Genomic DNA, 26,515 nt, shown 5'->3' with positions numbered 1-26,515 from the left:
CCTGAGAGACCAGCAGTCAAAAAATATCCAAATGGCATCTTCCAGGGCGCTGCAATTCCGACCACCATGAAGACAAGTGCTTCGATGGCCAATGGCACATTATCTGCATCAGTGGGTTCCTGACTGTGGCCCAGGTCAACAAAGCCAATGAGGCGTCCTGTTGCAGTGTCCAGCTCACAAGTTTTCTTAATGCTCATGCCATCGAGCACAATGCTGCACAGGCGTTCCCTTGGGGCATCATTTTTATGCCGCACCTTCAGGTCTTCCAAAACTTCAGCAGTGAAGCCTGGCCACCCTTGCACAACCTTCAGCCACTTCCTTATGGCCTGTACACTTGGCATAGGAAACAAGGTACTGAGGTACTCGTATGCTCGTGGAGAGTAGTAATGCACTGTTGATGCAAACTTCTTCATCTCATCACTGTACCTTCTTCCACGAGGCTGTTCTGCGGCATTTTTGCTCCAGCTCTGCATAATTTCCAGTGGCAGGTTTCCAAATTCTTCTAATTTTCTTTGTGCTTCATCTGAAAGAATGTTTCTTTCTTTCATTTTTCCTATGACAGTCTGCAGGCTCTAATTTTTCTCTTTCGCTCGAGCTGTTCTCATTCCGAGTGCCTTTATCTTCTTTCTAGCGGTTGTCAGCTTATCTCCCAGCCTCTTCACTTTGGTCTCTGGACAATCTCTTGAGCAGTACTCGTGGTCGAAGGTGCTGGATGCTGTTGCTAGAGCACTGGTTGATGGCTGTGGTGAATGGTCAGTGCTTTTTGGGGATGCATGCTTTGCCAGGACTGCATGGCTGCTGGACAGTGGTACATCCTAGAAGGGATGATAAAAATGGCTTTATGTGTGCAAGGAAGCATACGTAGCAGTTATTAATATCAATACAACCTTCTCTTGTGGATATGTTTAGTTTTCATCAACTAACGAGCAAACTCAACCAAGCTCATTTTGCTGGAGAGTTCTAACTGTACTGTTAGTTAGTTGCTTGGAAAATGCATTTAAAGAAGTATTACTAAAGTCAGCTCGCACATGTACGAACGGCTTTATTCAAGTCAAGTTTCTGCTTGCATGCCATTATGGATGCGCATGCCCGAAATGATTGTTCTTTTTTAAAATATCCTGGCAAGCATATTGCAACTTGGCCAGATTACACAATCTAGCTTCAACTACATGAACATACTTTACTGTAGACACAAAGGCTACACCAAAACCATACCAATACCTTTTTTTAAGTTTACAGCACAAAAAAAGACATGCGGTACACAACCTAAGCATTACAGTAAATACTTTGTCGGAACGTGCAAACTTATCTATTCAGAAACACTCTGCTTGAAGCAGTGTGTGTACAAGCTAACTGGACCTCATTCATAAAAGATCATTCTTTTTATGACGTGCAGAGTACACACAGATGGTGCACCCGCCGTGGTTGCTCAGTGGCTATGGTGTTGGGCTGCTGAGCAAGAGGTCGCGGGATCGAATCCCGGCCACGGCGGAAGCATTTTGATGGGGACGAAATGCGAAAACACCCATGTACTGAGATTTAGGTGCACGTTAAAGAACCCCAGGTGGTCCAAATTTCCGGAGTCGCCCACTATGGCGTGCCTCATAATCAGATTGTGGTTTTGGCACTAAAACCCCATATTTTAATTTTTTTTACACGGATGGTGGACGTGTGTTTTTTTTTGTATGTTGAAATAACACACCCGACATACATTGCGACAATTCAGAAAACTTGGTGCATGGCGGATGGCTGCTCCTCCACTGTGACGTGTGGATGCAAGCCCCTGTGTCATGATTTGCCTCATTCTGTCCAGGCATTAAGAAAATCTCGCATGGCTGATCACTCAAGCAGAAATAAATAAAAGAGAATTGGTTTATTGTCTGGGAGCATTATTTCCATGTCAGAAAAAAAATATTTTTCCTAAATGATGTCCCACTTCCACATGGCTTCCTTGCTTTGAGCACCGTCTTTCTGAATGTATACGTGTTTCCCATTTGGCAAAATTGCCATTCACAGTGTGTCCTTTTTTTTTCTATGGTTTCGTGCTATGAACCTAGTAACCTGTCAACGAGGTCGAACTACCACCCTTGCCATGGAAATATTATTTTTCAAAGGCTGAGCCTTCTGCTTCTATTTGTTCATGCTATTGTACACATGTATTGACACATGTTACACACATACTTATATCCTTAAGTTTCTTTGCAATGATTGTCTAACATTAAAATTACGTCTGTGTTGTTCTTCTAATATGCATGCTACTGGGTTTCAATAACATTATTACATATGAGATCATACATGTGTGCTTTCAGTGCCACTTGGACGCTCAAACTGTGATGGCACAGCACTCTCAAGCAGCAGGCGTTATGCAGGCCACTCCTGAAGTCAGCTGGCCTGAAGTGTGCAGAGCACAGCAGGTGGTGATTTGAAGGTTTGAACTCTGGTTGCCCCATCGCTTCAAGCCATTTCTCCAAGAGAGCTGGTTTTTCCAATGGGAACCTGTATGAGTTGAAGGTACAAAATAAAAAATTAATTCAAATATAACAATAAAATGTGTTGGTACATTGTGAATCTGCTTCCTCTATACTGCTTTTTCAGCCCTCTGCGAATGCTGGTTAAGCGAGTGACATTGCTCAACATTCAGCAAACTGTTTTGAAGAATCCTTGATTTTCTGTCTGAGATTTATCTTGTAGTGCTTGTCATTGTGTCAGAAAATATTTGTTTAAAGTTGCATTAATGTAACAGGAAAACTGTGACTTGCTTAGGAGATATGAAACGATGCGAACATTAGTATATGACGAGGGGACGGCAAGCAAATAATGCTTTCGCTCATTTCGTCGCATTCAGCACTTTGCTCCGTTTTTTATTTTAATATCCGAGGCAACATGGCCAATGAGACATTCTAAGTCACTTACCTGTGGTACAACACGTTTCTCCTACCAGGTTCGTACTTTTGTAAGCAGAACAAGTAAGCGCAACGCCAGGACATCGTGACGGTTGTTCAAGTACCGGCACTTTTCGCGGGCACATACTGGAGCAGATGACAGAAGCTCAACTTTCTTTTCACACGAACGATACATCATATCAAATCGGCTACTTACATTATTTCTAATGCTAAATAATAATATAAAAATGTCAAAGCACAAGCACGCACAATTATTAAATCTCAAAAACATTCCAAGCGCATCGCTAAATCTGGAAGAGAAACCATAAGCCATGCTCTAGCAAAGCACATATCCAATTTTTGTTCTTCGAAGTTCTCAAGTTGTCTCTATTTTGAACTGCGAGTAAACATAAAAAATGTACATAACATTTATTATGAGGCATTTGAAGCTATACGCATAGAAATTGTTCTATAAATATTGGTTTTTGCAGCCACATCCACGTTTTAGACGAAGCCTCGTACAACACCAGCCAACACAAGCCTCGCAGACACATATCCCGTCATTCCCATGAGGGCACGGCAGCCCTTTAAGAAACTCGCATAGACGGTGGCGCCACATTGCCCTCTAGGTTTTATAGTGAGAAACTCTATGGCCCACTAGTCCGAGTGTTGTCAGAAGCGCGTTCGTTTTTTCACGGACCGGAAGTTTCGGACTGCCCGCGGACTGTTGGAGCTGTCAGCAGATGTTTGCTCGGACAAGCGCAAGTAGCTAGCAGACGACGGCAGCGCGCGCGGTGTTTGACGCCATATTGTGAAAGATTCCGTGTGCTTCTGCATACTTTGCGCGCTCCAGACGTCAACTACTGTGCATTGAGTTATCGCTTCTGTTACATCGGTGCTTTGTGTGCCATCATGCAAGTTTTTTACGAGCCGTCTAATTGCTGTAGCTTTAGTCTTCGTGTTTTTTTTAAAGAAAGAAGCACAGCGATCAGGCGCACATGCTTGCTTTTCTTACTGTGTTTCACGAAATCTGTCATGCTCATTGCCGTTAAATTTTGCTTTTCAGGTAAGTGAAACTAGCGTACGTGCAAGGAATAATATATTACATGTGGCTATTTCATGCCGGTAGCTGGGGTGGTATAGGAGATTCGCGGATTGCTGTTGACATATATGTTGATCCCTTCTGCTACCAAGTTCCAGCGTTTGATTTTTGACGTGCAGGATTAGTAGACGGTGTACACGCGCTCTCTCACGTGTCGGGCCTTTAATTAGCAGACGGTTTTGCGAGCTTTGAGGATGTAGGCGAGTGCTTTCTGCCTGAACAGCGACGTGGCACGATCATGATTCGGAGTCTCTCCACAGCGATTTTTGGGCCAATAAATATATTTCACCACCACCACGATTTTGCTTACGTCCGTGTGGGAATTCCACTTAAATTTCTCAGGCAATGAGCTGGCTAGCGCGACGTAATAAACTGCGCTTTGCGAAAACGTTCTACGTGCTCAGGCTACGATTACACTGTGCTAGCTTCATGGTTGTGTCGGCGCCATACGCCTCTGAGACTGCACCATTGCGGAGGCCACACTAATAAAAACGCTGGGTAGGGGGCTATCTACGAGTAGCAAAGAGCAGACGACGGCAGCCAGTAGAGTGACTTCCGGTCGCGGTGCTTCGACCGAAATCTCGGACAGTCCCCGACAGCTGAATCAGGTGACTGTGACGCGCTCTTTTGTCAGGGCTAGTCAGACCGGAAGCCGCGGACGGTTTGCGGAGAGTCCGGGATTGTATAATCGAAGAGGCCCAGTGCCTAAAATATACTTACATGCTAGCAGACAAACCGGAAGTCGTAGGTTCTTGTTCGACCAATGGACATCGTTTCCGCCTTTGACATCACCAGATTCCCCCTGCTGACATCATGACGACCCCTGGGGTTACCGAAAAGGCGAGGGGAGGAGGACGGCATTGTTTTTTTTTGGTTTTGTGGCGCGCCCGCGGCGGGTAGCGCTGCAGCGTTTGGCATCGTTGATCGTGACGGCATTCTGAACTCGATGCGCCTGTTTACTTGCAATGTTCAAAAAATATCTGAGGTGGTTTAGGGGCCCTTTAAGCCAGCCATAAAAAGCGCGCGTTTCACAAAACTATCATCATCAGCATTGGCTCGAGCATGTAATAGTTCAGCGGAAATCCGCTAGGTGGAGATAAGTAATTAGGCAATAGCTGCTGACACGCGCGTGGCACCAGCGAAGTCCAAGTGGAGAGCGCTGCTGCCACGCACGGAAGTGACGTCAGAGTTGTGGCCACGTGATCGTGACGTTGCTTAAACAAGTATGGCGTGTTCCGGTTTATAATTTTGCGCGCGATGCAGTGCATGCTGCTGGAGCTGCTTCAATTTTATGGTTTCTTAGTGTAATGTGTGCTAGAATATTCTTTTATCTAGTTGCGTTGGAAGAGCTGGATCGTGTCCGAGCTTGCGATCACGAGCGACACAAGGGCGCAACCCTGGAGCAGCTTGTTTCTTGACGCCTTGCAGTGCGTTTATGGTTGGTATCGCGCGGTCTTGTGCATTCCGTTTTTCAGTACTGTTGCTCTTGTTTGTTGAATTTGCTGTTGTGAATAGACGAGAAAACGATCGCCTGAAGGCGCTGCTGCACCTCCTGACAGCGCCCTCAATGTGGAAATTTCAAGCAGCGCGGTCGCGCCGTGGTGCAGTCTCCGCTTTGTTTACATTGTTTCGCCCGTGCTTTCCTTCGCTGCTCGTGCTCACGGCGCTCCGTTTTCGACGGCGGAAGATCGCCTGCTTGCTGAACAGCGATGCAAAGACTGCAGTGCGGTTTCAAGACGGTTGCCGACGCCAACAGCTTTTTTCGTGGCGGCAACCTCAAGAAAGGGGAGCGTCTGCTTCCACACGTGTGCGGTGTTGTACAAATTGTGGGCGGTGATGTGGCAGTGAAAGCCAAGTGCGTGTCGGAGGTGTCCAACAAGATTGTATACGACATCGAGTTAGAGGTACACACCGAGTTCAGTAATTTAGTCACTTTTATTTCAGTCACAAAACGGTCATGCATGCTTGCAGAGATGTGCAAACACGGTGACGATTGCGGTTGGTTTCGTTGGTCGCTGGGCGCGCACAAACGGCTGCTCTCAATTTGGCTCCCAGGGAGCGGAATCAGCACTGTCGAAACAGAAAGAACACATGCATAACAGCGATACATGCATCATCAAAGGAAATCTAGTTTCTCGTCGGGCGAATGCCCCGCCGCAGCTAAAATAGGCTCACACCGATGGCCGGCTACTACACGAAACGAATATTCTTGGCAGGAAGACTGAAGCAGGAAGAATGTGCAAGGTGGCAATTACTTTAAAACATGCTTGGATATTGTGAACCTAGAAAGCATGGCCAAGCAGCAAACACAACGCGCGCGTCTCGGGCAGCTGCTTTGCGATCTGTCGCTTACAGACGCATGCGATGACCACAGCTTGCATTAAATACGGATTGCCACCACACAAAAGAGAAGTAACGTGCGGCCCCTTTTGTTGCCTGCACAACAAGGAATTTAAGTTGCAGCGTTTGGAAAAAGGATATAATTATCTTGAGCTTGAGAAAGGGGAGCGTCTGCTTCCACACGTGTGCGGTGTTGAACAAATTGTGGGCGGTGATGTGGCAGTGAAAGCCAAGTGCGTGTCGGAGGTGTCCAACAAGATTGTATACGACATCGAGTTAGAGGTACACACCGAGTTCAGTAATTTAGTCACTTTTATTTCAGTCACAAAACGGTCATGCATGCTTGCAGAGATGTGCAAACACGGTGACGATTGCGGTTGGTAGCTTTGCCGATCGCGAGTGAACGAACAGTACAATCAATTATAATTCGCGGGTTTTACATGCCAAAAGCACGAATCATTATGAGGCACACTATAAAGGAGGGTCTCAGGGATAAATTTGACCACCGGGGGTTCTTTAACGTGCACAAAACGTAAAGTACATGGTAAGAACTGTATTCTTGCATTTCGTCGCCATCGAAATGCGGCCGCCATGGCCGGGAATCGAGCTCACGTCGTCGAGCTTAGTGGCGGTACACGTATGCACTTACCGCTAAGCTAACATGGTGGATGTCACTGTACGATTCAACTACGCGACACGTCTAAACAAACGGCCATGCGCAAAATACAGGCACATTATTATTGCGTTTTTATCGAGCGGTCGTGATATAGCACGCGAATGCGAAAGTACGTCACTTACTTGACTCGGTGCATTGCAGTTATCCACGCTTGTCGTCTGTCCTTCTCGTACCACCTCCCCGGAATTCTGTAGGACTTCACGGGCGACTTTCGACCTTTTGATGCTCGACTGCTCGAGGGCCCCAACTTCAGCTGCCTTGATGCCCTAAAATAGCATACAATGGTTTATTGGCCATTTTCCTTGTTGGGGGTAATGATGTGATTTCATCAAATGATTAGGCATTTAAAAGTCAGCTTCACTCAATTTTTCATGCATGCTGTGACCAAATCCGTTCTTTGAAAGGTGAAGAGCAGCTTGACTAGGACTCGCCATTCAGACGTAAAAGGAACATACATCACTAGACCTGAGTTTGTGCCATGTGTGCACAGAATTAGCCACAAATTGAAGAACTTGGCTGCTAGATATGGCGCTCCAGTCATTTCTCCCCCACCCAACAGATTAGCCTCATTGTGTCTTTGTACCACACGTACTGAGAGACAAGGATGCACAAAGAACCATGCCAAGCACTTTGTGTGTTGTGCTGTGGAGGTTACCTGCGTGATACCTTTCAGCTGTGGCAAGTCCTATGTGTGTCAGAGGGACTAGTGTTTGAAAGGCCATATTAGGGGAGCCCTCAAACAAATCAAATTAATTTGATGGTGCAGGTCTTAGCACACTTTGCAAGGCCTGCTAATGTGAACCGTGCTTCTTGTGTGTTATGATCTTGGGCAGTGCGTGAGCTCACGGAGGCATATTTTATCAGAAAGATACTACACGTGTTAGTAATACTTTAATTACCTTTTATTTCACAGAGGCGCACTTGTTTAAGGCCAATTTGTAGCATTACGAGACAAACTAGCACTGTCACAATATCAGTGTCTTGCATGTGCACAAAATTTGCTCCCTATGTTCCATCCTTTGAATCAACAAATCAGTTGGTAGTTGACACTTTGTATGTGTCCTTCCTTTGTATGTTTGTGTTTGTGCCCCAAAACAATGTGTAACATTTCTGACATGCTAGTCAAAAGAAGCGAGAACAATAAGGGGATCTATCGAGCTCAATTCTTTATTAGTTACAACCGCATGAAAAGAAAATGGACAATGAAGCCAGAGAGCATAGGAGAAAGTAATTGTGTTTAATTTTAATGTATAAAAAATAAGTAAAATTGAAGTGCCACAGCTTGGAGTCAGACCCACATCTTCCACATTGTGCGTGCATGTGCTTTACCATTAAGCTACCTTAGCAACCGTCCTGTCAACTTTCTTGTATATTTGCATATGTGTACAAGATTAGCCCTGGGAGTGTTAACCAGGACTGCTTACAGCCAGGTTGGCAAATGTGAAACATCCTTTTAACTGCAGGGATAATCCCAGCCGCATTTCGATGGGGGTGAAATGTAAAAATGCTCTACTGCGTGCTTCATAATCCGATTGTGGTTTTGGCATGTAAAACCCAGATTTTATTTCATTTTAATAGCATGTGGCCTTAAAGCAGTCAAGTTGCCCAAAATTACTATGGGTCCCTTCTGCTACAACTAAGACGACTTGAAGGCAAAAGCCCTTGCGCCGCTAACTGAAGTCCTTATTTCACCAAACTGAAACTGTGACCCGCCACTTTTTTTTTTGCCGAGTCATCGTCACTCTGAACCTATATTTTGCAGTCATTTTTGCAAGTGATCCTTTATTCAGCAAACTCGGACTGTGACTCGGCACTTTTTTCGCTGAGATATTATCACTCTGAAACCACAATTTACCATCATTCATGCAAGTAATATTTTTTTGCAAGTCACCCTTCCTATGATTCACCAAACTCGAACCGCGACTCGGCACTTTTCTTGCCGAGTCACTCTCACTTGCACCCTAAAATCTCACATATATTTTTTTGCAAGTCATTCCCCCACTTCATAACCCCTTGATTCACTCTTAACTCACGCTTGATTCATTCTTTTGATTCACCCTATTACTGCTTGGTTCACTTTCATTCATTCTGTCATCTCGGTTTTACTTCCATCACACTTGGCTTGCTCTATTACTCCAAATTTCCAATTTTCATCACCCTTGATTCACGCTATCACCACTTGAGTCACCTTCATTTACTCTGAATTCACTTTCATTTACTCTTCATCATCTTAGCCCCCTTTATCTCATCATCACCTTTCCTTTGACTCCTATCACCCGACTAAACCCCTTTAATTCACCCCTCTGTATACAAATTATCACTTCAGTTCACTTGCTTAATAATTCTTCTAGCCTTAATCGCGGTTTTGTGCACATTATTGCCTCTTATCCTAAGAGGACCATTTCGTGTCGATGACATGGTTTTGAAACTGCCTTGAAATGGAGACCTCATCATGAGACATATAAGGCTTTCGTCTTAATAAACTCTTGTACGCTATCCCACTGCATCGAGGCTGTCAAAGTCAGGGCTGTCTACCATTTGCTTGCTCCTAAGCTCAGGTATTGGCAAATCATTTCTGTGGAAGCCCGCAAGATGAAGGAGCGTTCCCAAAAGGAATATTGTCATCAACCTGATTTTAGCACAATGTCCCAGGTTCGATCCCCAGACCAGGAGAATTTTTTTTTTCTACTACGAAGCTTTCTTTCCGAGAAACCCATATGGGTTTCTAAAGAACTGCTTTTAGCTGAGAAACCCATGAAGCCATAGGTACATACAATTGTGCAACACACAGTCACTGAGGACTTCACAATCCAGGCTTCTCTTGCGTATGCTCGTCCAGTACATGTGTAGAACCAAACCATCAGCATGTCGTAAGCTCACGTCGAATCATGCCATCAGTGTCACACGATAGTGGTCACTGCCGTCTTGTCGCTGTCGTTACACACATTGTTGTTCATTGTACACAAACGTGTTGGTCTGCCTTGTAACGCTTCACGTTAACCATAACAATGCATGGGAGCTGCTTCATTTTGATTTCCAACTTGTATAATTGTTTAACCTTTCTACTTAAATGCACATTCACAAGGCTTCATGGTAAATTATGTGACTGCAATAATGACTTGCAGGCTAATGCAATGTTTTGTGACTGAAGCATTATGAGCAGAGGCGTATGTACAAAGAAGTATTAAACGTGTTTAATGCTTGAACATCTCTGAATTGCATGAGCTATTAAATACCCCCATCACGCAAGTGCAGAGACCTTCCGCTAAGTCTATCTGGCAGGAGTCCTTTGTCCTGTAAATGCTCATGTTTTCCCTGTCCGTTGTACAGCTGCATGAGAGAACCCCCACTGCGTCTACTTGATGAGACACCGACGCTAAACTCAGAGGAAGAAGTAAAGCTAGATCCACATTGAGTGCCTGTAATGTGATAGCATTGTTATGGTTATCAGCATTCAGGATTGGCTCTCATTACAAACCACATTTAAACCGATACAACAGTGACCTTTAGACGCACTGTGCGCAATCATCCTGCGAGTTTGATGCCTTTAACTTCCTTCTGCTGCTATACAGCACTTCAGTGGCCTTGCTGACTGTCATGCTCACTTGACTGGGATTTTGTGCTGGCCTTCGGAGGAACCAAAGGCTAAATCTGTTGTCCAGACCATTTTCTGAACCTCGTTGCTATTCTCTAAAACACAAGCTGCCAGCCAAGCAGGATCTTCCCTATAGTGCCCAATGCCACAGCCCTTGCCACCACTGGTTCTGTGCCTACTGCTATAACTTGAGTGCTTGAAACCACTCTTGTTGAGGATCCACAAACCTCTTCATGGGTCAAGCAGCACGACTCATCACTTTGCATCCACCCTCACATTCGTTGTTATGCTCCTCTAGGACAGATACCGAGTACTCCAACAGTTTGTATCAAGCCCTGAGGTGCCCCACTCCTTGACCTCACTCGAACTCCAGAAGTGTGCCTTGCAACTTCCACAGCTTCACCCTTCTGTTACACATGTGCTACACATGACATCAACCAATAATAGCTGCAACCTTGCCCTCCATATGCAGTATTCCCTGCTGCAGCATTGGCAGAGCAGCTTAGATCTACTTTTGTGTCATTTGATCTGGCACACAGTTTCTACCATAATAAAATTAACAACTCTGAAATAATTTTAATGTGGTGAAACCAGCTGAGTGATGGCTGTCATTTCTTTAAAGATCATATTTACCTATTTTGTTTCCTGGATTTTTTTTTGTGATCTCGAAAAATGTCTTTGTGCAGCATTACATAAAGATAAAGAAAAAAAACTTGATGGGCAATCTGCCAGAGCAGAGTTCATACCTTCTGGGGCACTGTGGTTCTTCATTTTCTTGTATGCCTCTCACAAAACACATCGGGATTCCTGTGACAAACGAAAATGATTAGGGGGAGTGACTCCATGACAGCTGTTGCTATGAAATTACCATTCCATCATAGCAATTAAATTTCGAAATGTGGTTTAAGTTTGTTGCTGTAGTGTCAAGAAATTTCTTGTCAATATATTTGTAAAATTAGTTTTTGTACACTGGCCAACATCATAAAACTGAGGATCCATCTCCTTTCTAAGTCAACATACTTGTGACAGCCAATTAAATATGTCCATTGTATCCTTGCATTGCCTTTTCAAACTTCATGCAGTTCTTACCATCCCTTTATTAAAAACTAAGTGATTTCTAAGAAAAAGTCTACCTTTAAAAAACAGGCTTGTGCAGGTGGCATTCTGACTAGCCTTCACAACAATAGACAGGGCACAACCGACACAGGCAAAATGCAAAAACGCCCATGTGCTTGCGTAGTAGTGCACGTTAGAAAACCCCAGGTGGCCAAAATTAATCTGGAGCCCTTCACTACGGTGTGCCTCATAATCATAACTGGTTTTGGCACGCAAAACCCCAGAAAGATTATGATCAATCACACCAAGGCAACTGAACGATTCACTTTCCAAACTGTTACAAGAATGGACCCCCCTCTTAGAATGCGCTACCACTTACAACCCCGCTACAATAAATTTCTCAATGTGCTGAGTAATGTGCAGTAAAAGTTAAAGTGCTTCGTGCTGTCTCGCTTGTCATGCATGTGGTGTTGGAAGCACATGGAATAATGCTAAGATGCAAGCGCAAACTTGCTTAATAGCTTGGAAAAGAGTTTCCATTCTAACAAAGCTTGAAATGAATGCAGAATCTCGTTTCTATCTTCCCCCCCCCCCCTCCTTCACCCCCGTCTCGCTTTGGCACCCAAGGAACCTGGTCACATGCATAGGTACACTGGCGGACACAGCTCCTGTAATTGCAAAACAGGTAAATATACCCACGTACTGACAAGATTTAGTACAATTGGTGATCTAACTGGGCACAAGCACCGCACAGTCACCAACTAGTAATTGCACAAGAATGATGGTATTGCACGTGCTTCTTCTTGCATTTTGAAACTATGCCTCACATAGTATATTTTCATTTCACAAAGACTAAAGCAGTGAAGTTGGTGCGCAGGTGTCGTGTTTTAGTCTCTCCCGATTGCACAATCGGGCCTCTCTTTATGCACCAACAAATGCGCAAGAACTGCAAGTGAAGATCACTCCACTCTACGGAATGGAACTTCGGCTTCTCAACATCATTCATGGTTAACAAAATGCATTGCTGGGCTAGTTCGTTCATAACTGAATAGAACATAGGAAAGCGCAAACTTCAAACCAGATGGAAAGACGGACAGACGGGGGGGCACAGGACAGTCGTTAACTCGCAACTGAATTTTATTGGGAAAGCTTACCTACATATAAAGAACTAAGGCAGGTGCGCAGACCACACTGCGCATAAAAGCCACAATCGCATCACCTTGGCGAGCATGCGGTGATTAGAACAGATTTTCTAAAAACATTTATTCTTTGCTGCGCAGCAAGACACAAGTGTCACTTGTACAGGTCTGCTCACTTTCTAATATGGTACCTGTCCATTATATCTCTTGCAGGCATATTCCCGCTCTTGCCCAGAACGAGTGATAGCATCTTTATGCCTTGAACTGGTGCTAGTGAAGTCTTGTGTTTATATCGGTCCAGGCTAGTGTTATTAGCCACAATGCGTGCATCCAGTCAGCTGGTTTCCCCTGCGCTGATATTGATAGCCGTGTCTGAGACCCTCCTTCAGAAATTGAAGGGCAATAAGAAACCTGAGCTTGCTCTCAGAACAAAGAGGCTTGAAGTGGCACCCTATGTACACAAAGCGTCGCACAATCTGAAAAATGTGGCAGAAAGGTACAAAGTACCAATTGTTATTTCTAAACCACGTAAACTAGCTAGGTTATGCCTACATATTTCTGGGCCACCAAAGAAACCCACTTGTGGGAAGAAACTTGCGAGGCCGTACATCGTGTGTGCTGCTGGCATGTAGGAAACTCCGATCACACGTGGACAGGTCTACATTAGACAAACAGGTTGTTGTATCATGATCGAGCACGGAACATGAGCAATCTGTTAAGAATAATGCTTCACTGCATTGTCCAGCTCATTGTTTTTTTTTATAAAATCTTTTTTTTTCTTAGTGTCCAAATGTTTTAGTTTTTTCTTTCTTGCAGAAACACATGTTTTTTTTTCTTCTGCATATATGCATTTGCTGTCATTACTATGGTGCATTATGACATTGTTATTTATAATGCAGTCATGACTATTATGTTTTTGCCTCACATATATGTATATATCTTCTACAGTGTTTGATCATGTGCCAAGTTGATGTTGCCATGTAAGGTCTTTTGGGCCCTGTCAAGCTACTATCGCAGCTTTTAGCCCAAAATGACCGTCCAGTTTCTGTTTGTTTTACTGGAAAATAATGATTGATTTGATTTGATTTGTCGGTCCTGTTCATGTGAGCCATTATTATCTAGCATTCAAATTCCAGGCAAGAGCAGGAATATGCCTGCAAGAGAGATAATGGACGCGTACCATATTAGAAAGAACGAGGTGACCTGTACAAGTGACATTTGTGCCTTGCTGCACAGAAAAGGAGAAATGTTTTTAGAAAATCTGTTCTAATCACTGCATGCTGGCCGATATGATGCGATTGTGGCTTTTATGCGCAGTGTGGTCAGCACGCCTTGCCTTGGTTCTGTATATGTAGGTAAGCTGTTGCCAATAAAATTCAGTTGCGAGTTAGTGCTTCTCCTGTCTCTGTCTTTCTTTCCAACCCGTTTGAAATTTGAGCTTTCCTTTATTCCAATCATTCATGGTGCGCCTGGACTACAACACGCACAAAGTGTACCGAACATCCATACAAAGAAATGGCTATCACATCACAGTAATGTTCAATCTCTGGATATTTGAATAATAATTGCAACAGTTTCTCTATCGGATGACTGATGGCATCACTGCTCATGTGGCACTCAAGAGTTATGTCACAAGCTGTGTATACAGGACAAGCACTTTTATTGAACTTTCTCCTTTTTTTACCGTACTGCAGGCCCATCACGGCCCGTGCAGGAGTGGGTACATGAAAAGGTTTTGTTTAGGTGTGGTGCTTCATATGGCTCAGCCACATCTTCAAGCACAAAGGAAATTTTGTACATTAAATTTGTCCATATCGAACCACTGCAGCGTTCATGCACATGGCAGCACTTTCATCCCTTTGGGAAACCATCTCCATTTGGCAAAATGTAGTGAACAAGACAAAAGCTTTAAATTAATACCTATAGTTAAATCATTTCCCTTTTGCCTCTAATGTTGTAAGCAGAAGTGGGCTATCCTGGTAAGTCAAATGGCCACAAACATCGCAGAGCACAGTGTTAGCTTCCACATCCTCCAGAATAAGACGTGGAGGATGTCTGGTAAGGTTAGGAAATGACCTGCAGTGCTGCTCTCGGTCTTAGACATGAAAGTAACACTAAAACAAGCTGGCTGCGACTTTATACAAGCCATATCAAATTGTTATATAGTTCTGGCTTCTTGTTAGTAATAAGACATTGTCTGCCTTGATATCTTTGCTGGGGACTGTGCCACGCAGTGGTTTCTTGTTCTCGGGAGCACGAATGTTTTACCTTCAAGATAAAGAGTGTCATGCCAATTGGTGTAGGATGACATTTTAAAAGCATGGTTTTTCCAATAAAATTTCAGGTGGTAGTACAATGCTGGTCCTGTGTACACATGTCTCTTGCATCCTGGTTTATTTGTGCTGGTTAAATTTACACTATGTCGCACCAACTGGCCCAAACTGAAGTACTCCTTGGCTAGACCAAACACTGGCTACCATGACAGCTGCACAGAGCCTGTCCTGCTGCATTTTACTAGCCTTTTTAATTGACATTTTGGAGGCAATGGACAAGCAATATACTTCTAAAGAGAGAAATAATGAGCATGTCAAAAGACCTTTTTGAAGTTTACAACTGGAATAAGTAAGTTAGCATTCTTGCTACACCATCAGCTGTTAAATACCTGTGCATCACATCTACAAGCTGCAAAAGCAATGTGTCCAACAGATGCACAAAGACAGCCACGTACATGAACTGGCACCGCCTTGTCCAGAGAGGAGTAGCCTTAGCCTGAAAGACATGTGCAGCATTCAGCTGAGGTGCAGACATAGGCACGAACATACATGTGCATCATGGAAAGTGTCACATCAACTTGGTGAGAAAATGTGCAAACAAGTTTACCAAAAGAGGTAACTGTGTGCTGTAGAGGTCAAACCAATATTGTGCAGTGTTACAGAGATGCACCAAATGCACAACAGTTAAGCAAAGAAAAGGACAAATAAGTGGGGAATTCCAAGGACCACGATGATGGATATAACGTTAGAACACAGCTCTCGCTTCATTATGACGACCACAGAAACAAGGTCCACACATCACCTGCACAAGTGAAGGCAGGTTTATGGATGCACGCACATCAACAGGTACTACATGTCAAAGTGCCTTATCATAGCAAAAGATGTTTCAGTTTCTCAAGAAAAGCACTACCTCGCAACGAAACCGTGACCAGACTGCGGTTTTGTGTTTGGCGTACCAAGCATATTCAAGCCTACACTTTAGCCTTCAATTATGTCTCAAAAGGTCATCATTTGGCCTCAATAAATATAAAGCAGAAAACCATCTTCTAAAGTGAAGTAGTAAGTGAAATAAAACATAAGGATTCAGAAGATGGGAAAACAAGAGACCCAAAATTTTCAGAAGTGGTGGTATCTCCTCGTGTCTGCTCACACACCAATGTCAAGGATGACCAGCGAGTCCTATGGCACTACTGAGTCTGCTGTTTTTGTACAAAAGACAAATGTGCCATACCGTGTTCCTACAGTTCGCCATCTTTTTCTCTTTCCCTATTAACCATGAGATTGCGCAGAGTCGCCACCTGGCGGGCACTGGCTGAACCGCGGATAGTGTGGACTGCATTGCGCATCGTCTGCTAGGCACTACATGTTTACATGTGTGTGCACCGCATGAATATCTTAAAAGACCGTTCCGTGGTTGTAGCATAGTCATAAATGCCTAGCGCGCTGGAAGCTACACAGAGAAGAATCCCAAGGGGGCAAAGTCCTGCCCAAAAGTTAGTGTCTCGGAGATGAAATGGCTCGTTGCGGCACCCTGTGGTGGCCGCAATAGACTATGCTATGCACCACGCCGCTGGCATCTCAGAGTCCACATGCAGCAGACACAGCTACACACAACTGTCGTGCGTACACCAGCAATGCAAAGATGAAATGATTTTTCTGCTTTTTTGAGATTTATTTAACTCAAAATTAACAATGATGTATTACTGAGAATGTTCACACGATCACAAAATCACAAATCGATCACAAAGCCTAGTGTGTACTAGGCCACTTCAGTGTAAAGGACCGGTGTGTCCGATGTGTCATTGCCAAAGAGTCGAGCCAGGGCTTGTGCTCTTGCCTGTCTCTAGCCTTTACGACGGTCAGGGTGCATATTCCGGGGAATTGGGGCCACGTGAATTTTGTGTTGAATGCTATATGCTAGAAGTGTGCGGTCTTCTTGTTATGGCTTTCTTGGTGTTTGGTATTCTAGACGGGACAGAATGAGACACCCCTGCCCTTTTCATTAGAGGTGTTGTAACTGGCTGTTAAAGTGGCCTTCCACTAGTTATTGGATGGTGTTGTGTACCCCGAGTCGTAGTAGGAGGTGCGTGGACGCATGTTGCGGTAGTCCCAGTGCTGCCTTTATTGCTGTACGGAGGATGGTGTCCATCTGGTCCGTCTCAGTCCGATTCAGGCTATGGTAGAGGAAAGGGTAGGTTAATCTGCTAATTATGAGGGCTTGCACGATATGAAGTACATCTTTTTCTAGGAGTTCTTGTTGGCGGTTCGTAATGCGCTTTATCATGTGCGTTACTTGGGTAATTTGTTGGCGCAGTATGTGTAGGGTATGTGTGGCCTTCCCATTGTATTGTATGTGAAGTCCCAGTAAACGGAGTCTGTCTACTCTTGGAATAAGGTTGCCATGGAGATGCAATGTGATGGTTGCTGGCATATCAGCCTTATTGCATTTTTTAATACTAACAGGCGCTCCAAGTTCTGAGCTACGCAGGTGAGTCCCACGGCTGTTACATACTCTTGTACTATGTTTACTGCTTCCTGTAGAGCGTCTTGAATGGCGCTGTCCAACCCTATGGTCAGCCAGATTGTCACATCATCGGCAAAGAAGGCGTGCTGCATGTTCGGAAGTTTGTCGAGTAGTGGTGGTAGCTCTGCCATGGCCATGTTGAACAGGGTGGGTGAGAGAACCAGACCCTGTGGTGTGCCTCTTCTGGAGAGCTTTATGATCTCTGACCGAATTTCAGCTAGGCCCATGGTGGCCGTGCGGTAAGAAAAAAAGCCTCGGACGTAATAGTAGATGCGTTTTCCGCATCGGAAGGATGCAAGATTGCTTAGAATGAGGTCGTGTGAAACGTTGTCAAAGTACCCCTTCAGGTCCAACACCAGGATTGCTCTGGTTTGAGCTGTACTGGGGGCCTCCACAACATCCTCCTTAAGTTGTAGCAGTACATCCTCCACAGAGGCATGATCGATAGCCGAATAAGGCTGCGGGGAAGAATCGGTTTTCCTCGAGGTAAGGCTGGAGGTGCATACGAATTACGTGGTCAAAGAGTTTGCCGATGCACAAAGTCAGTGAGATGGGTTTGAGTTTTTGGAGGGACAAGGGTTTTCCGGGTTTCGAAATTAAGGTAATATCAATGTGTCACCATTCTTGTGGAAGCATGCAGTTGGAATTTCAACTGTCATGGTCGTTGTAGTATGCAGTGAGCTGCCGGATGGCCTGATCGACGAGGTTGCATAGTAGTGCATAATGAATGCCGTCTGTTCTGAGCGCCGCGTTACATCTTATGCTGTGTAGGGCGGCCCTCAATTCTGTCTCTGTAATATCGGCATCCAAATGGGTTTTTTCCTCGTGTCGATAGTCTTTGTACTCTGGTCAATGACCTGTAGCTATGTATCTCTGTTGCAAGGTATGGAGGAGAGTGTCATCATCCATTTGTCCATTGTGGATGATAGTGTGGACGGTGTTGGTTGTGTGCATTTTTATGTGCGTTGGGTTGAGTAGTGCTCTGAGGAGGGACATCTTCAATTAACTTAGTGTGCCATTAAGGTGATAGCGGAGGTTGTGCGAATTGTTATTACTGAGGTTGATGGCGCATTCTTCTGCTTCTGCTGTGATCCGTGTGATTATATCTTTCAGCCTACGGTTGTACTGCTGCCTCTTCCATTTGGTCAGGCCTCTTTGCACCTCCCAGAGGTGGAACAGATGTCTGTCCACATCCTGTGTCTCCGTTGTTGCAGTGAGTTGCTTGGTGGCAGCTTTGAAATCTGCTTGTAGCTGTTGTGTCCACTTGTGTAGGGAGGGTGTGATGTGTTGTTCAGACTTGGTTCTGTTGCGTCGAAAAGCGCCCAGTTCGTTATTTTGATTGCATGTTCTGGACTTCATGTGGTCACCAGTTTAATTTCTGTGGCTAGAATGCTGTGACGCTTGCCCAAGTTCTCCATTTGGTTGTTCCCGGAGCACTGAGACAACCCTTGACCATTGTTAGATCGGGGCAGGTATCTCTACGCTGTTACCCGTTCTGTTTGGTGAGTCAGGTTCTGTCAGCAGAATGAATTGATGGAAGGCGTTATGGCTTAGGCTAGACAGTGACCTTTTGGAGTTTCTGTTTGGTAACCCCATGCTGGGTGGGATGCATTGAAATCCCCCAGAATAATTAATTTCTTGGCTTGTTTGCTGGCATCCAAAAAAAAATACATGTTCGAAGTCGTCCAGTCGCAATTTAGGTGCACTGTAGATGCTAAGTAAAAACAAGCTGGTTTAATTTAGATTCCTGGGTACAATTTCTAAGATCACATGCGAAATATGGGAGCTGTGAAGCGTTTGCTCGATCACTGTGATTTGTTTGGACACAAGTATGGCAGCTAGTGGTGGTATGGCAGCTAGCTGTGTACGCGTTGTATCCAGTGAGGGTGGGAGTGCAGTGTACGTCTTGTAGTGCTATCACGTCTGATGCTGTGTGGCTAGGAACTGTGTGATGGCGCCCCTCTTCCTTGGGTACCCTCTACAATTCCACAGCCACACTCAGAAGGGTGTAGCAGCAAGTCTCTTATGTTTGCTGGCCATGGTTAGTTGATAACCCATCGCTGCTGAGGGCAGGTGTTGTTGTACGAGCCGGACGGGTAGAAAGGTGTGACCTTCATGGTCCTCGAGGGGCGTTTAAGTGTCATGTGGGAGGGAGTCGTTTTGCTGGCTGAAGGTTGCACTGATGAATTGCTTCATGTCAGTCATGCCTTGTATGACCTTTTGTAGCATGTGGTTGACATCAGCCATAATCTCTTCTTTCATTTTTTGCATCACTGCTCTCAGGACCCCCCCCCCCAGTCACGATTTTTTCTATCATTTCGCACACATCTTGTTTGGTGCAGGAATTATGAGGGGGTTTCTCAAGTGCGGGTGTGGGTTCCTGGGTGAGTGGAATTGTTTGTGCGGGAGGTTGTTTTGCATTTGTGGTGCAGACGGAGGTGAACGAAGGGAGGAGAAAGGAGGGGGAAACTGCGCTGACCAACTCACTATTGTCACCTTCCTGGTAAGCTGGTTGGGCGTTTTCGTCCATGCGGCCCTAGGCTCTTTTCGTAGCGGTTTCTGCTGCGTCCAGCTGCGGCTCCCAGATCGGCTCCGACCATGTGGTTGCTTCTGGTACTTGGACGGACCTGCAGCCCCTGGACCTACTGTGAGTTTGGGACTGGCTGTATTCCCTCGGGTAACAACTAACATAGTGAAAGCACTGAACAAATATTTAACACTTTAACTAAAGTCCATAGCAGTGGAAAAAAGGCAAAGAATGGACAATAAATTTAGAAAACTCATTTACAGTTTCTAACGTCGACCAAAATAAATCAGGTAAGTGTGACTAACAGATGCCGAGCAGAAGTCAGTTCACACTGTGTTACATATTTAGCCGGACGAATGTAGGACAAATTCAACCTTTTTTTTGCATTTCCTCTTAAACAATACAAGTAGCATCCTGGCGTTCTCTAAAACACACATGTAAGCTGCCTTACAATCAAAAAGGAATACCACGCAAAGCCATAGAGAGTTTACACAGTTGCATAAATTCACGATATTTTATTTTTATTTACAAAGACCTTACAGGCCCCCGTAAGAGCATGGTGTAAGAAGGGCATAAACATTAACAGAACTATAAGAGCTAGTAGACATATTGTGTAGCAAGTGGTACTTATACATTTCTAATACAATGAATGCAGACACAAGAGATACAGTATACTTTCAAGATGTAACTGATGCACAGTACAAACCAGAATGCAACAGTGAAAAGCATAAAGTCGGTGAACAGATTAAAAGGGCGCAATTGAAAGATGACTGCTGACACGGTTGCGGAAAGAATCATGGTTTGTTAAGGAAGCGATATTATCGAGCAAATCGTTCCACAGAGAAATGGCACGTGGAAGCGCAGAGCTGTTGAAGGCTAAAGTGTGACCGAAAATGCGCGAGTAACTGAAATTGTTATGGAGGAGTTTCGACATGCGCAAAGGCCTTTCGAGAGGTAGTGGAGACAGCCTATTACCATAAACATACTTGTGAAACAAACAAAGTGCAATGCTTCGACGAGTCTCAAGTGAAATGATGTCATGATTCTGTTTAATCTCAGTTACACTACAAGAATGGTTATAATCACAAGAAATAAAACGTGCTGCTCTGTTCTGTACGGCTTCTAGCATATTGATTAGATATTTTTGATGAGGCGACCACACAGGGCTTGCAAATTCTAGTTGAGGCCGGACAAATGTTGCATATGCAAGCTTCCGGATGCTAGTTGGGGCGCTTTTTAAGTTTCTTCGTAAATACCCCAAAGTTTGTGAGGCTTTGACGCAAATGGCAGTGACGTGAGATGCCCAGGACAGGTTAGGAGCAAGGTGAACTCCGAGATATTTATATGAAGATGCTTCCGAGACCTGAGAGTGGTTTAGATAGTAGGTGAACTTCGAATTAACATGCTTACGGCTAAAGGAGATAAGCTAACATTTAGATTCGTTAAGATGCATTTGCGAGGTACGACACCAATCAGAAACAGTTTTGAGGTCATTTTGAAGTGCAATGTGGTCGTCGACAGAGTTAATGATAGGGTAAATTATGCAATCATCAGCAAAAAGACAGATGGAAGAAGATATGTTGGTAGGCAGGTCATTGATGTATATTAAAAATAGAAAGGGTCCTAAAACACTGCCTTGTGGAACACCGGAAGTGACATAGCAAGGGGGTGAATACGAATAGTTAACAACTGTGAACTGCTTTGCGAAGTGACAAAACATTCTATAGCCAAGAAGAGTTAGCGAATCTAGCCGGAGTGAAGATAATTTCGAGATTAGACGACAATGAGTGACACGGTCGAAGGCTTTTGAGTAATCAAGGAAAATACAATCGAATTGTTTGTTATTCATGCTAAAATGTAGGTCGGTTCTAAGTTCAAATAGCTATGAATCGCATGAAAACCCTTTCCTCAAGCCACGTTGGTTAGTAAAAGAGAAATTGTTGGACTCGAGGTGGCTATAGACATGACAGGCGATGAAGTGCTCAAGTAATTTACAAGAAATGCAAGTTAAGGAGATAGAACGGTAGTTAGCAGGCGAATTTCTATCTCTCGCCTTAAATACAGGCACTATCTTAGCAATTTTCCAGTCAGAAGGAAGGCGATCGGATGATAATGATTGTCGGAATATATGAAATAATACTTGGCTGGAAACAGAGACAAGTGTTTTTTAGTATTTTGGAGCTAACGTTATCAATACAGGCAGATGTAGATAATTTAAGGTTCATAATTAAACGAGAAATACCTTCGACAGTAATGGTAATAGGTTCCACGTAAGGGTAGTCGGGATCAGGGATAAGGGGTACAGTGGACTGATCCTCCGTAGTAAACACAGATGAAAAAAAGTTAAAAGCGACAGGGCACTCGTGGTCAGCTAAAGGTACATTGTTGGCTCCGTGCAGGGAAATGCGAGTTGAGCCATTGTCCGCTGAAAATTGTTTTCCAAAACCTTTTTAGGTCCGACTTCAGGAGTGAGGGTAGATCATGGTTGTAGTATTTATCTTTGGCAGTGGAGATAGCAGAGCAGTAGGTTTTTAAAAAGTTTTTGTACTCAACCCAAGCTGTTGGATTTTGCTTGACTTTCTGGTATAAGAGTTTTTTCCTATCTCTTAACCTACAAAGGATCTTGTTAAACCATTGGTAAGTCTTGCTTTTAGATATGGTAATTAATGGGACATACTTGTCAACTAGCGAAGATATTTTGTCTTTGAAAAGAGTCCAATTTTCATCAACGGGATGTACAGAAAAAGAGGGCATAAATTCTTGGTGGAAGAACATTTCAAGATCGGAATTCATATCTTTATAGTTGCCTTTATTGTAATCTCTTATTTTCTTGGATGTAAAGCTGACATTATCAACTGGTATGTGAAGAGGTATTTGTAGTAATTTATGATCACTGAATCCATCGAGGGTGAGAATTTGTTCGACTGAATCAGGAGCAGAGGTAAGAACTAAGTTTAACAAATTTTGACCACGAGTGAGTTCTTTATTGACCTGAAATAAATTAAAATCTAAAGCTAATTATTGAAATCCATAGATTTACGACAGGAAGAAAACAAGGAAGACCAATCAATTAGAGGATAATTAAAATCTCCAAAAACTGTACATGTATTTCAGAAGGAAATAGTTCTATAGCTGTGGCTATACTATTGCTAAGTTCATTAACAAAGGATGGGTGAAAGTCAGGTGGTCGATAACACACACCTATAAGTACCTTAGTCGATGAGGATGAGCATGCACACCAAACAATTTCAAGATCGGATTTCGAATCGATAAGAAAAGAAGAAAACTTTTTTCATACCTAGCAGGTCGCCTCCTCCCCTTTTAGTTCTATGATCATGTCGGTAAACATTGTAAGAGTTGTTATCAGGAAACATTTCTGTATCAATTTCGGGGGTAAGCCAAGTTTTTGTTAGGACAACAATATCAGAGTTACTATCATCAAGGAAAGAACAAAGTTGGTCGCGTTTCGGAAGCAAGCTTCTAATGTTTGTAAATGAAACAGATAAAGAAAGAGGTGACTGAGACTGCCTGGTGTAAGTTTGACAGGAGTTGTGAGTAGTGCGTGAAGTCGGCCTACGGTTCAGCTATCTTGGTGATTTCATAACAGCATCTGACGCAGGATCATACACATAATAGGTGCCGCCCACGCGCAGTCTATCAACATTAAGCTTGAAAGGTACATTTAAAGCTTTGCCGTACTCACGCAACTTTTTCCTGGCGATACGCGTCTGGAGCGAAAAGTCCTCCCGAACAGCATAGTCAGTGTCCTTAAATTTTTTACCTAAACTGATAACCTCATCTTTGTCTTTGAAGTGCATCAACTTTACAATGATACGCCTAATTTTATCTGGCTGATGTCGTCCAAGGCGGTGCACACATTCTATCAGGGATGAAACAATGGTAATACCCAGATGTTCAGAACACAAATCGATCACATTTTTCTCGAAAGTTGACCCTGTCTTGCAGGGTCATCAGGAATGCCAAAAAAAAAGTAATTTGGATCGGCATTGCCTGTTTTCTGCGTCGTCGCAGCACGATTCAATTTTTTTAGCTGTAGTTCAACGTCGACTGACGCCCTCCACTGATTCATAACCTGAAGCTCGCTGCGAATGTCTACTTGTCCAGATTCAATTCTCCGGATGGTTGCTAATACAGTAGCCAAAACAGCATCATTATCGGGGCCAGGGTTGGACTCAATATCACTGGAAAGCATCAATGACAAGTGTCTGAGACAAGAGCAAACATAGTTTTTTCTACTTGCTAGCATGTCTAACAAGTCGCAGGGGCACGACACCACAAACAGGCAGCGATTCGAAGTTTTTAGGCAAAAACAGCGTTTGAGGTAACTCACCTGAAAGAACAATAATCGTGAATGCTCCATTCTAGTCGCGGTGTCGTATCGTGCCCCAGCACGCAGTCGGTGGGCAGCAGCTTATATCGGGTGCCCTCATTACAGATAGCGATGCCGGTCCCGGTATCACGTAGATGTTGCCAGCCGGTTAGCTGCTCCGGGTCTAAAATTGGCGGTGGCATCCAGAGATGGGGAGGCGCTGCCCCACCACTGGCCCGCCGGAAAGCATGTTCATGATGGGCGCAGGAACAGCAACACCTAGCAGCATGACAGCCTGAAAGAACACCAATGGTGAATGCTCCATTCTAGTTGCGGTGTTGGGCCCCGACAGTGTCAGTGGGCAATATGCAATATTGCCTATTGATAGCCGAGAACAGTGAACCAAACTCCAATTGTCCCTCTGACTGACTTTATTTGTTGTCACTGTCTCTGCTTGCCGTGGAGAATTTACACGAAGCCTCAATCGCACTGAAGAAGTGCCAGCAGTCACTGATGGTACAGTATAAACTAAAATACACGTATCAGACAGCCTAACCAATCTGTTACTGTGCCTGAACACAGTTCATACCTTGGGCACAAGCAGTTGGCTCCACAACAATGCAGCGATGGTGACGCTGTCTAGGCAATGCGTATTGACTGCATGTAGTGATACTCTAGAAGCATGCCTACTGTGATGCCCTAAGAAGTGATAGGAAACAACTCTCAAGAGCCCAGCAACCCTGCGATAATGTCAAAACTAAAACCATCGATGATACCTGCCAAATAACAGCTAATGTGTCCTGATTTCTACTGATTTACTATTTGCTAATTTTTCAGTTTTACTACTATGCCATTTTAATCACTTTTGGTAGCTAAAGCGCAGGTACACCTCAGAATTAAAAAGAAAACATGACAAAATGCAGTCTGCAGTATTAAAATAGTTAATGCATGGAAGAAAGTGCCAAGAACTGCAGGCTGCATGGACATTTTTTTGTGCTGTGCACCCTGGAACACACAGCACAGTCCTTGCGTCACTTCACGTAATCTAAAAAACCTCAGATGAAACCATAGGGAATCAAATGAAGTTGACAAGACTGCAAGTGGAACCGTGATGCAACCATGGATCAGCTAAAGCAACATACAGTCACAGACATGGGAAAGGGTGTGATCAAACGGTGTGAACTCGGCAAACTGAAGGCTGGGGATTTAGTGAGAATATGAGATCACCGTGGCAAACCACATGACTGTTTCCAAGGCAGCAGTCTGTGCACTCTACCAGATTGACGCAAGAGGCACAGCACAGTCTGCTATCGGCCTTAGCAGCACGCGCTGTCATACCGAGTGTTTCTACGTAGACTAGTAATATTTAAAAATAGCCGTTTTTAAATAAAAGAATGGTTCCTTCAGAGACAATGCCATCAGTGGTGGCGACCACAGCGTGACGGGTGATATGTGGTAAATATTCGCTAATTAACAAAAAGTTCATTAATTTACTTTTAGTTTCAGCAGGCTCATTGTAACTGGAAATGGAGCAAGCTCTTCATACAAGTCATATCATTTCCTGGATCTGTAAAAATGCGATTACCCACAGAACCGTGGCAGGACGAATTTCGGCTATCAGAGCACGCAGTACCAAAACTGGGAGGCCGCAGCGAGCGGAAAGCCGTGCCCTTCGAAGCGACATTCTGCTTATGTCACACAGCAGTGGGCAGCAGTGGGAGCTGCGGCTCCGTACTCCTTGCTGTCGCAGCTAGCTGGCTTCCCGCTGCTGGTAGACGTAACAGAACGACACCTCAAGGGGCACGGCTTTGCACTTGCTGGAGCCTCCCAGTTTCGGTTTTGGAAAGCAGTCCTGCTTTCAAATGTTCCCATATGTGTGTATTTTTGCGCCAAGGTTTTTTTTAATCGCTTCCCCCAAAAGCACGTCCTCCGGTCAAAGTTGACAAAAAGCTCTGGCAATCAAGAATGCTGACCTGACGAAAATCTCGAAAGAGGAATCCGTAAAAATACATGCTGCGCTAATAAATGCTTCTAGCAATTTTAGCAATTATACCTCTTTTTCGTTCTGTAT

Source organism: Dermacentor silvarum, chromosome 1 (genome assembly GCF_013339745.2).
Source record: "Dermacentor silvarum isolate Dsil-2018 chromosome 1, BIME_Dsil_1.4, whole genome shotgun sequence".
Taxonomy (NCBI): Eukaryota; Metazoa; Arthropoda; class Arachnida; order Ixodida; family Ixodidae; genus Dermacentor; species Dermacentor silvarum.
The sequence above is the reverse complement of the archived record's forward strand: the minus strand, read 5'-3'. Positions refer to the sequence as shown.